Here is a 12,335-nt window from a genome sequence, read left to right as displayed (position 1 = left end):
TTTTATCCTGAGAAATGTGGGTTAAGTTGTATATGTCAAAAGTTCAGTATAAATGTGATTTTTTTGTGGTGCTTTTGTTTGGAATAGCTCTAGTTTAGAAAACCTTATTGCAGAATTTATGCAGTGCTAAAGCTTTTCCTACAAAACAGTTTAGAGTAGCTGTCAGCATCAGATGTTTTCTAGGCACTACATTTGCCACCTAGCAACCACAGTAGGGTAATTGTGCTGCAAGTCATCCATGTGTGGAGTCCTGTCAGATAAAGAGACTCTGCTGCAGGATTACCCACCAGTCATTAGTCATTAATGACAAGATATCTTTCTTACAGTGCAGAGTGCTCTGGAGATTCCCCAGGGTGAATGCACAGGGCTTCAAAACAGCCCTGCATTTTTCTGTAAAATAAAACCTATATGGTATTCCTTGTGGTGAGGTCTCCAGTCAGCAGTTATTCCCTGCAAGGTAACTTTTATAGGAAATATTTCAATTTTTTCTTGCACTGCATTTCAGAATTCCAAAACTGGACATGCATATTCTTTGAAGCTTATGTTAATTGCTGGAAGAAATCAGACTCACTGTGCTATGTGGAAAAAGATATAACCCTTTAAATAGAATGACACATTCTTTTTTTCCCCCGTCTGTTCTCTAGATGCTCTTACACCCCATCTGAATACCTGCTCTCCATTTTAGAGACCTCCTTGTTTTTTGAAAAGTCTCATGTCTACTGGACTTTCCTGTGAAGCTTCTCTGCTATTGCTCATTACTGCAGCTATACTAGTGATGGATATTGTGGACAGCCCAGACTGTCCAGAGTTAGACACTGTGGCTGTTCCCATTTTGGCAGCTGGCCATGGCACTGGCTGAGTGCTGGCAAGGACAACATGCTGTACTGGGGCTTGTGGGATATTGCAAATTGAGTAACAGGACTTAGAGTGAATGCTGCTGCTGGGAGAGCAGTTACTGATGAACACAGGGCAATTCCCTTCATTCCTTTAGTCCTCTGAATTGTCTGAGACTCCATGGTAAGAATATTAGCAAGAAAAACAGAGAGCAAGCAATCTGGAGGACAAGAAAAATGCTTTAAAAGCTAAAGGAGAATACAGAGCCCTGGGAGGCAGTGTGAGTATCACCCTAGACACTTGTGGGGATTATCCCAAACATTGCTCCTCTCCATTTTACTTGTTGTTGAAGCACTGTATGGACAGACTGTAGCTTCAGGTGGGATATAGGATGTCAGACATGAAGGCATTCTGGGAATAGTCTTCCAGATTTAGGTACACATTTTTTTTAACAGAAAAATCAAGAAAACATGTAGGTATTCCAACATGAAAGTATTACTAGGGCACAATTTAGATCTGCTTACACTTATAGCAATGGCTTCTCTTGGAGCTTTTTATCAGATATCTGGATAGAGATGTAATTAGTGTGATTATTTGAATCTCATATTTCTATTTTATGTAGTCATGATTACTTCTGTTTGCTGGAGTGTCAGTGCATAGCCAGAGTTCCTTTTCTTTACTTTAGTTCCCATCTCTGCAGACCTGTCTGTTCCTGGCAGAAACACTTTTGTTCCAGTGTGGGCTGGTTGTGTTCCCTCAAATAAGCTGACTTCTTTCCTTACATACAATTTTGTGTATGGCAGAAAGGTGATAAAAGTGGAAACTTTGCCTGCACGATTTCAAAATAAAAGAGGGATTTTTACATTTTCAGAAGATTAACAGCAAGATTGTGAAAGTTTTTCACATGTTTTGATAGAATCCCCTTTCCTACTGTATTAGATTACTATTGGCCATGTGTGCAGCTCTAGAGATTTGAATTTTTTCTTCTACTTCCCTCCAGACCTATCCTTCCATTGAAGCAAAACCAAATCTGCATTTGTATTCTGATTACATAATACATAGCCTAATAAAAATAATCACCACCACCTGTCACTGTCTACACAGCAGCAGCCAGTGACAGGAACTGTGGCACACACTCCTATGTTAGTTAATTTACTGTACTGAAAAGGAAAATCCATTAGTGGAAGTCATGAGAGGGTATTCCAGTGAAAACCACATTTAAAACTAGCTAGTATAAACCTGTTTTTTCTTTCTGTCTTTTTTTCCCCCCTCCTTTTTCCCTTTCCTTAACCCAAAACTTTGCTCTTACTTTGTGAGGCTAAGGTAATGGTGGCCATGCAAACAGGAGAAAGAATTCAAAGCTTGTTTGCCTGAGGAGCAGTGGGTTTTTTACTCGCAGTTTTGCACTGTCCAGGTCACTGCTTGTGGCCCAGTTTTGTTCAGCTAGAGATGCTGAACACGATGCTGCTTCAGGTGGAGTGTGCAGTGCTCTCCAAATCTTGGTTGCCAACTGAAACCTTGGAGCTATGCTTAAGTAAGGGTCCAACCAAGAGATTCCTTGGCAGCAAGGAATAGTCAGCTTGAAACACTTTAGCTGCACTTACTATGCAGCCAGCCGTCCTAGCCTGGTGTACCCAGAAACTTTATACACATTTATCACATCAATTAGGGTGTTTTTGTGAAAATTAAACTCTTCTGTAGGAGGAAGCTTGCTCCTATTCTGTTACACTCTTTTCAGGGCACATTTCTGTTCTAAATGAGTTTTTTTGCTCTCTTTAATTTCCAAGTTTTAAAGGGACTTTGTCATGCCAATGCACTTAAGGCATTTTCACTCTTTGCAGATATTACATTTGCCCTTCCTCCCAGTTTTTGCATCACCTCTCCCTTCCAATATGCAGAGAAGTGCCTATAAAAAAAAAGGGAAAGAGCTGTAATTAGGACACCAAATTACTGGATACACTTAACAGCAGAATTAGAGATCAAGAACTTGGCACCTTAAATCCATCTTGGCTCCGCTTTCTTGGTTGTTGCTGAATCAGCTTAGGGCACAGCTTTAAAATTCAATCAGCAACCTTATTATTATAAAAGGGAAATTTTGTTGGGCTTTTCATTTGGTGTTCCCTCACAAAGACCCATCTCTTCTGGAAAATACCTTATACAACACCCACATTTTCTGCTCTTTATGTGTTCTTTAAGAACAGTTCTTTTGGGAGCTAAAGGAGTCACATGAACTGCAGCAATGGCTGGAATCATCACAACTTTACAAAGCAGTGCTGGCAGAACTCGTCAAAAGGTCTTCAAATGCTCATTTCTCCTCACAGCAGGAAAGACTCTGCATAATGTGACCCATTCAAATACAGATGATAACTGGGTTTTTTGCATAAAATAACAGAAATTTCCAACTTCCATGTCCTGTAACAGTGACCTTGCCTTTACCTTGTGTCAAATGTTAAAGGTGTCCAAGCTTCTCTGGGAAAAACTTTAGTGATTTGCTGCTACAGGAACTTGAAATAACCCAGCTATTTCCAGCCATGTCTGCATCACCAGAGACTGGAGTGGTGACACATGCAGAACAAAGAGGTGGGAGAGAAGAACATACCACACACAGGACAAGTGCAGTGCCTGGAGTTCCCTTTGGGATCCAGAGACTTCAATGAGGGATTTACTAACTCAAGGCTCAGATTCAGGTCATAGTGTAGAACCCTCAGTTCAGTTATTATTGCACACATTCATATGAATGAAATGGCTTGACTATTTAATTCTAAAGACCCCAACCCTCTTCATTTGTGGAGCTGCTGAGCTCTCTTAGCTCCCCAGGCAGGCACTGACATCTCTGTGTGCTCAAATCTTCTAGAAATCCATCCCACTGCAATGTAATTCTAAACCAGAATACATCCTTGTTCTGCATGACATCAGACACAAGATTCCAGTTGTTTGGCCTCCTCTGGAAGAATACACATAAAACTGTCCCAGCCATTGCCCCGTTTTACATCTTCAAAGCAAGTTATTTTTCTTCTCTAACACTGAGCATAAAAATAACACTGAACTCTCTCATATGCTACTAAAAAGAGTGAGAGAGAAGATTAAATATAAGGAAAGTAATTGACTCCGTAGGAAATGCCTCAATTCCTACAGCATGACAGGTCTGAATGCTTGCACAATCAGGAAAGCAAACACCAGCATACAGAGGGAAAAAAGTTGAAAACCAAGATTAGTATTTTGTGGAAGGGAAAGAAATGCAACTTACTGTTTTCATTTCACCACAGTTGTTTAAACAAAATGGAAACATGAAGAAACTGTGAAATTTTTATATTTCTAAAATGTGCAATAGGATTCAAAGTGAATAGTGTCAGATTACTATCATGGGGAATGAACTTGTTGTGCTGCTGTGCCTCACAGATATGGTAGACTGCTGACATCAAACGAAGAAATGCAGTGAAAATATAGCATTTATGTGCTGGATGAAAAATGATTAATTTATGACTCTGCAGCTTTGAATGTCCTGACTCTCTTTGAACTGTCAGTTTTCAAAATGCTTTCCAGAGTGCCTCTTTTATTTATCCTTTCTGCACTGAGAAGAGTGTGGAAGTGCTTTCCCTTTTCCCTGAAACTTGCATCTGATTGGAGGTGTGAAGACCAAAGAGAAGCAAAACTGTTTGAAAGAGTCTGTAGCAGCCCAGGAAATGCCACAAGGGCACTTCAGACACTTCTGCAACCTCTTCATCCTGATAAGCCAAAGAAGAAAAGCCAACTCAGAAGCTTGAAATTTAAACTTTTCAATCTTTCTCTTCATGTAAATAATTGGTTTTTGTCACTTCTACCAGTAGTCTGGATTTACCTCCACAGCCAGTTCAAATTAACTTTATAGTTCTTAAGCACCTTATTTCAAAATAATCTAGATAGTGGAACAATGCAGAGACACTGTCTTCCATATGATGACAAGCAAAATTATTTTTTCTCATCATTTGATGTCTACATAACAAAAGGACAGATTTCAGAAAATGTGTAGTGTTTGGACTTGGTTTAGATTGAATGCCTTTTCAGATGGAAGCAGCAGAACAGGGCATTTTAGGGTATCCTCAGTGACATAATGTAGCAGACTGTATATATAAAAGAGTATCATAAACCAAACAGAGGAGGTGGTTCCTTCACTCAATAACAGACATACAGTGGCAATCATTCATGCTGTGAGGTAGCTCAGAAAGTCTCTGGTCCAACCCACTGCTGAGAGCAGGGCAGATTGCTCAAGGCCTTGTCCAGTCAAATTCTGACTATCTGCCAGGCTGGAGATTGCACAGCCTCACTTTTAATATGTTCCAATGTTTCCCCCTCACTGTGAAAAATTCTTTTTAACGATTTAACAGAAATTTTCCTTGCTGCAACTTGTTAATTCTTATATATCTGGTTTTTTCAGCCACTCTCACAGTTGAATGGAGTGTTTTACCTTGGTAGCATGTCACAGCTCCATGAATAGCTCTGTGCAAGCAAGCAGCCCATCTCCAGGTAATATATCCACTGCAAACCCTTAGTTTTTATTTATCTTACTTACCATGATCCTTTAAAAGAATGCAAAACAGGAGGGAATAATGGACTCAATAGGTTTTCAGAAGTCTGCTAATTCATTTCAAAGACTGAGTATTGCAGTTATTATTTTGACAGATGTTTCCTTGTTTTGTCCTACACTAACCATTTGATTGCTAATTTTAAAAGATTCTCAAGTTAATAGCGTGCTGACAACCTCAAGGGAGGAAGTGAGAATTGTGATTTCTTTTTCTTTGACAGGAAATTCGTCAAGGTTGACACACTGGCAGTTCAATATGGCACATGTTCTGGCTAAATATTGCTGCTTATTTCTGTTTCTCCTTTGCATGCTTCTGTAAAAGGCCCCAGCAAGTATACAAACACTGATGTTCTCAATAACTATGCAGTTATTAGTAAGCATTTAACTGATTTGGCTCCCTCTTTGGAAGTGAAGTACACATTTATGAGAATAATTTGGAGGTTTGAACTCTTGTTCAGCTCTCTCTGAACTCAGGTGGAAAGGCAGAAGAATCTGGTTTGAGATTCTGTTCAAAAGCATGTCTTGTTTAATCTAATATTAACTTCTTTTGTACCAAGAAGTAATAGCAGGGTTATTCTGTCCTGCTAATAGTGTTATTTGCTGTGTTTCTGGTGGCTTCAGAAGGTCCACACATGAATCTTAAATGCTGTAAACTCATGGCTGCCCCAACTTCTTGAAGGCAGGAGGCAACAGAGGATAGTGAGAAAAGAAAGATCAGTACGATAGGCAGTGGTGTGGGTGCAACAGCAGCAGCTGTATAGACTGGCTGTGGTTTAAAACCACATGGTAGAATTTTAAGTAAATGTTTGGCAATATCCATTGAAGAATTTTTAAAGAATCCTTTAACACAAGGAAGGAAACAGCAGGCTGCAGAGGTGAACAGTGAAACTTGCTGAACAGCTCAATATGAGCAAACAGCAGATCAGCTCTAGGAGCACATAAATTGAGAGTATGACCTGAAAATAAGGTAGGGGTAGATTAGGAAAGGTTTTGGAGAATGAAGGGAAGAGAATCAAAAAAAACATATTTCAGGCAGGTTTTGACAGAATCATTTAAAAAATAATCAGAGTAAAAAGTGTTGTTGAAGGAAGTCAGTAGCATAAAGAGACTGAAATGACAGTTTTAATTACGCCCTTAATATATTAGGGGAAAAACAAAAGTGAAGAAAAATTCAGTAAATAAAGTAAATCCAGAATGTTTTAAGACCACTGTACATGGGAGGTTTTTATAATGCTGCTACAAGGGACAAGGAAAAGAAACTGGGAGAAATGAAAACATTTGGAGCAAGGTGATTTCAGTGTTATGGGTTTATCAGTAGGACCTGAATAGTGAGATCAGCTTAGAGAGACTGTGGAAGCTCCTGTAGCAACAAAACAACTGCTAGAAGCAATTGAAAGTGAAATTGATTGCACAGAAAAAAAAATCAATGCACAGAAAAAAGACTGAGTTGTGAGAAGGAAAAAATCTACACATTCCTTTAGACCTCATTAATCAATTTCCTTCTTTGAGCTATACACATAAGATGTTATGCACTTTTCTCTGGGCTGTAGCAGTGCTTGCTGCAGGGAATAAAGGCAGCATCTGGGCTTGTATATCCAAACACTCGTGGTGGTGTATAAGGGAGTATTGAGGAAAACTTGTTTACCAGCATTTCATCTCCCTTTCCATTACCTTTTTTTTCCCCAGGAGGTGAGTCACTGTAAGTTTGACCTTTCTTCTCAGTGGCTGGTTCCAGCCAGTCCACCACAGGAGTTGGAGTGCTTTCAGAATTTCCTGCTGAACAATACCTGGTGATCTGATTACCAAGTATCCAAAGCAATCTGATTAACATGTATCAAAATTAGCAATCTTGAATGATAAACAAGTAATAGCCAATACAAAAGCATTCACTGCCAAAAACTATAATATTATCTTTGAAGCCTGAAGAATTTCCTCAATATTTAAATTTATTAATGACTTATTTCTTTCTGCTGATCCAACTGGATTCAGTTTGTCATGATCAAAGTTCTCTGGGTAAAAAGAGAATGAAAAATGAAGAGAAGCAAGCAAACACTTTTTCTTTCCAGAAATCTGATCTATGTATCTAATTTGTTTAATGTATCCTTCAAAAATGTTTATAGGCTTTTATCATTCCCCTCTGTAGACTTTTTACAGTGAAGGATTTTTCTGTCCTTATTAAAATAACAGCAAATTTATTTAAAAAAATAGGAAATTCTTCAGGGGGAGCAGACTTATCCTGGGAAAAGCAGCTGCTTTGCAATCTTTACATCATCGTCAGAAAGGCAGAAATTTATTGTATGAACAGCGAAGTTTTGTCTAGAAAAATATACTATGTCAGAGTATCTGAGTGTTATTTCTGGTCAGAGTCTTCTGAGAGTGTAGGATTTCTCTGGACACTTCCTCTACACTGGGGGAGGGTAATGAGAGGCTCTTCTCTTAAATAATGCTGTTCACTGGTTTGATTAGGTTTTTGCTTTCTTTAATTTGGGTTATAGGGGACACTGTAGAAGCTGCATGCTTGGCTCAGACAGGGTGAAGCAATGAAGACTTCATTCCAATGGGTGTTTATGCAGGATTTGGCTGCTGGTCCCAGTGAACTGGGGAAGGTGTTTTTGCAAAGACACTGCCAGGATCCCCCAAACCCACACAGAGAACACAGAAGCATGTGGCATTAGCTCTGCATTCCATGTGCTCCACTAAGAAATTCTGAGCTCAAACTGCTCAGGTCAGTCCCTATGTGCAGCAGGAGTCAGGTTTTGAAAAGTCCAGGGAAAATGATTTCCCAAAGGGACCGATGGTTTGAATGCCTCTGTTTCCAGAAGTGAATGTGATGTACCTGAAATGAACTTATCCTTCAGCCCAGCACTCCTTGTCCCTGGCCACAGGCATTGGGGGTGATGGTATTGACCCAAGCAGGGTGGCCCACAAAGGTGTGGATGTCACACCTGGATTCCAGAGGATGCTTTCCTGAGGATGTGTGTGTGAGTTCCCTTGGGTCCAGTGGGCTCAGCCATCCCCTCCCAAGTCCCTGTGCACCCACAGCTTCCTCACTGGTGAGGAGGTACAAGAATAGAAAAGATTGTTGCTCCTGCTGTAATGTTGGAGAACAGTGTGATCCTTCCTTGGGGCCTGAAATAAAAGTGGAAGTAGGTCACTTCTCTTCATTTGGATAGCTACTCATAGGCACATTATCCAATTAAATTATTTTCTTATTAAATATTTCCAAAAATTGTGACCTAAATGGATCTCATTCATAGATAACTGGAAAAAAGCCTCCCTTTTGATGTATCCAAGAGATGTTTTAACTTGACTCTCTTACAAGTGTGGCAAAAGGCAAGGACACACCCTTCCCTTCTGCTGGAGGCATCACTCTTGGCTCTTGTCTAACACTGAGGCAGAACAGGTGTTCTCATTTAGCTCCTAACACAATCTCTATGTGACCATCCATGAATTTAGCTGAAATCAGGTGATCCATCAGTGCTGCCTTTTCCTGGAGTTGTTGTGAGGTGTTAGTAAACAGGTATGTTTATTTGCATAGAAATTAGAAATGTACAAAACACTTTGTTAAAAAATACTGATGATAAAATAATGGTTATTTTTAAAGTTTCAGATTAAAAGTACAAAGTATAGGTTTACTGGTTTTGTCTTGTCAGTCTACCAACACTAACAGATGCATGAAATGTGAAAGGTGTATTCCTACTGCTTTACAGTAATTTCAGTGAACATGTATCTGGTGTTTCTTGTGAACATTAAGAATATCTTGAAACTCAAATGCTGATTTCATAGGTATCATGAGGTAACATCCTTTTATGAGCACATAATGACTGCTATGACTATATAAAATATGAAGAATCTCAATTGTTGTAAGCTTCAGAACTCTCTTATTCCTTAATGACCAGCAGATCTGAATAAATGAATTATATTGAGCAGCTCTTTATTATAACCCTACCTATGGGGATTAAAACCCAGGGTGAATAGAGGAAAAATGCCATCCAAATAGATGTGAAGATAGTTCAGTCCTGAGCACAGTAGATTAATATTTTTTAAATATTCTGCCTTTTCATGCATCATTTCCTTTGTTTTTAAGCCAATTGCACCTCAGTTTTTCAGAATATTTGGTGCAAGCAGGGAACTGGACTGGATTGGAATCCAATAAATATTGAGCTGTGTTGTTCTGATGTGCTTTCTGGTTGTATTCCCCCTACCCTACACACAGAGGGTAGGTCAAGCTATATTGGCTCTACCAATATAGATACTGTGCTCAATAGACCTTCATGCACTCAGGCAATGGAGAGGTTTTTCATTAAAACATATGATCATTCAAATCAAAGACAAACTAGTAAAATAAAATGCAAATTTCAAACACAGTTCTGTAGTTCTGTTAGTTCTTTTTTCAAGAATGTATTTTAATTCCATCTTTTACAGGACTTTGCCTTTTTGAACAACATATCTTAAAGGTTAACTATTTTTCCTTTTCCTCTCTTGTCTATATAATGTTTAATTCCAAATGTACTGAGAAGTCCAGATCACAAAGAACTTGTATGAGATCTAAACTTCTGTAATTTACAGAAAAATAACTACTTGGTTCCTAATGCTTAGATCTACCTCTCCTGTCATATTATCCTTCAGTTGTAAAGATTTATTTTGCCTGAACCAGTTCCAAACTAAACCTTAATGTTGCAGTCTCAACAGATGCTGATATTTTCAAATAAAAATTATTCATTTGTATTTTTAGAGAGCATCTATCTCTAGATTTTATATCTAAGTTTGTAAATTTGGAAGGGAGACTGTCTTGTGATGATAAGTTTCTAAAATACTGCACTGGATCTGACCATTCATTTGCAGAGTCCAGCTCTTGGTCATTCAGGTCAGGTCAGAGCTGTAAATACAATCTGCACTAGCACAGTGAAAGAGCAGATCTGAACTGTTGTTAATCAGTCTGTGACTGAAGACAGTCATCCCTACCCTGAAACTTGATGGAGGGGAGGGAAGGGCAGCAGAAATGAGGGGGAAGGAGCAGAAATGAGGGGGAAGGAGCAACATGGAATCTACTGCTAACATTGTCTATGTGACACAGGAAAAAGCCTGATTGTTCCATAAGATTCCTAGAAAATTTGGACTTGGCCAGTGTAAAAGAATTGGCTTTCCTGGGTTAATACTTGCCAAATTAACCCTAAAATATGTAGCAAACCCAAAAGAAGTTACAAAAAAATAGGTGTGAAAGAAAAATATTTCATTTTTTACATTTTTCTACAGAACATTTTAAAGCCTGCTGTATGACACTTTCACCTTTCAAGGACTGGGATAATAAAGCTATTTTTATTGTCTTCCCTCTCCTCATCCACTGCCTAAAATATCCCAGGCAGCAGAATGGATTAGCATTTTCTGCTCCACAGAAAATAACTTGATAAGAGAGCGTTCGGTCTGCAGAAGGTGCTGAGAACTTGCCTGGCCCTGCTTTACAGGAATCAGAAGTTTAGGACTAGGGGATTAGGCAGCAGAATCAATATATTTGTTCTATTTTTGCCATCCTACAAAGGAGTCTAGAGTCTTTTAAATCAAGGAGAAAATTTGCCATATATTTTTGGTACTATCACTGTGTAGTTTGCTTTCTGTGGAAAGTAATATCAGCCCTGCACTTTGCTTTCAGTCAGTGCCTAAAGGGACAATATCTTCATGTGCTCCTTTCTATTTATGGCATGGCCAAGGGCAGCCCTTTAAACCACTTGCCAAATTGTTTCTAAAATCACAGAAGACCTGCTCAGCTTGTTGAAGTTTCCTTTATGAGTTTCTAATTTTTTGAGATGTGGAAACAAAATTTAAAATTGAGTCCATTATATTATATCTTCAGCGAAATAACTTCTATGGGGAGATTTTCAACTTTTTTTCCATTAAAAACATTTTTAAAGTATCTTTTCATTTAAATGAGGCTTTCATTTTTAAATTATGTGCATAGATCCAACATCATATGTATTGCTTTTAAAAAGTTAACTTCTCAGGTCATGCCACCTGTAATAGTGCTTTAGGTGCAAATGGACTTTGGAACTTGCCAAGGTATATCCAGGATGGGCCTCTGCCTGAGAGCCTGTGGCATTCAAACTGTGAAGTGTTTGGAGGTTGTTTTGGGCCACAGCACCTGGAGTACAGATAAATGCACACTGAGTTTGGAAAGCCTCACTTCCAGCCTGACTGTCCAAGATCAGGGTGAAGCCATCTTGCACTTCAGATTTCTGACAAAACTTTTATAAATGATGAGTAGATATCAGAAGTGCTGGTGCATTATGGTATCAACTTGTTTGACATTTGAAATATTTTTGCATCCAAACCATCATAGCCAGGTTATTGTGCTTAAAGTATAAATATGAACCATCTTAAAATAGATGTATTGATATAAATTTACTCCTCAGATAATATGAAGAAGCTCATTTAGTGCAAGAGAGAAAAATTAATTGGCAGTTCTTTATGGCTCCCAAGTGGCAATAATTTCAGCTGATGCAAGCAGATAGTGGGTATCTCACAGATGGGCAAAGGATATGAAAGTTGCTTCATCTTTTGAAGAGGATAACCCTCACACTCACAGCTGGGAATAACTAACTTTTGGCATTGCTTTGTTTCAGTGAATAAACCTTTGTAGGAATGCAACAGACCAAATCACAATGAACAACTCTAAATTAGACACTTTGTACTCTACACTGAACATGTAATTACAAATAATAGCTCTGCTGCTGTTTGAATCTTTCTCAGATAAAGTGCATGTGCACACATTGTCATGGGATAATTACATATAACATTGTAAATGCCAGCTGCTCGAGGGATATTATGCCATTTTCTGGGTCTGTTTCTCCACCCGAAGCTAAGTTTACCTGTGGCACAAGCATGTTATGCAGCTTCTGTATACAGCCAATGCCACTTTGGCTGTCTTGTACTGTGGAGAATATAT

Source organism: Melozone crissalis, unplaced genomic scaffold, assembly GCF_028551555.1.
Source record: "Melozone crissalis strain CALT ecotype California unplaced genomic scaffold, PUWL_Pcris_2 ptg000012l_1, whole genome shotgun sequence".
Lineage (NCBI taxonomy): Eukaryota > Metazoa > Chordata > Aves > Passeriformes > Passerellidae > Melozone > Melozone crissalis.
The sequence above is the reverse complement of the archived record's forward strand: the minus strand, read 5'-3'. Positions refer to the sequence as shown.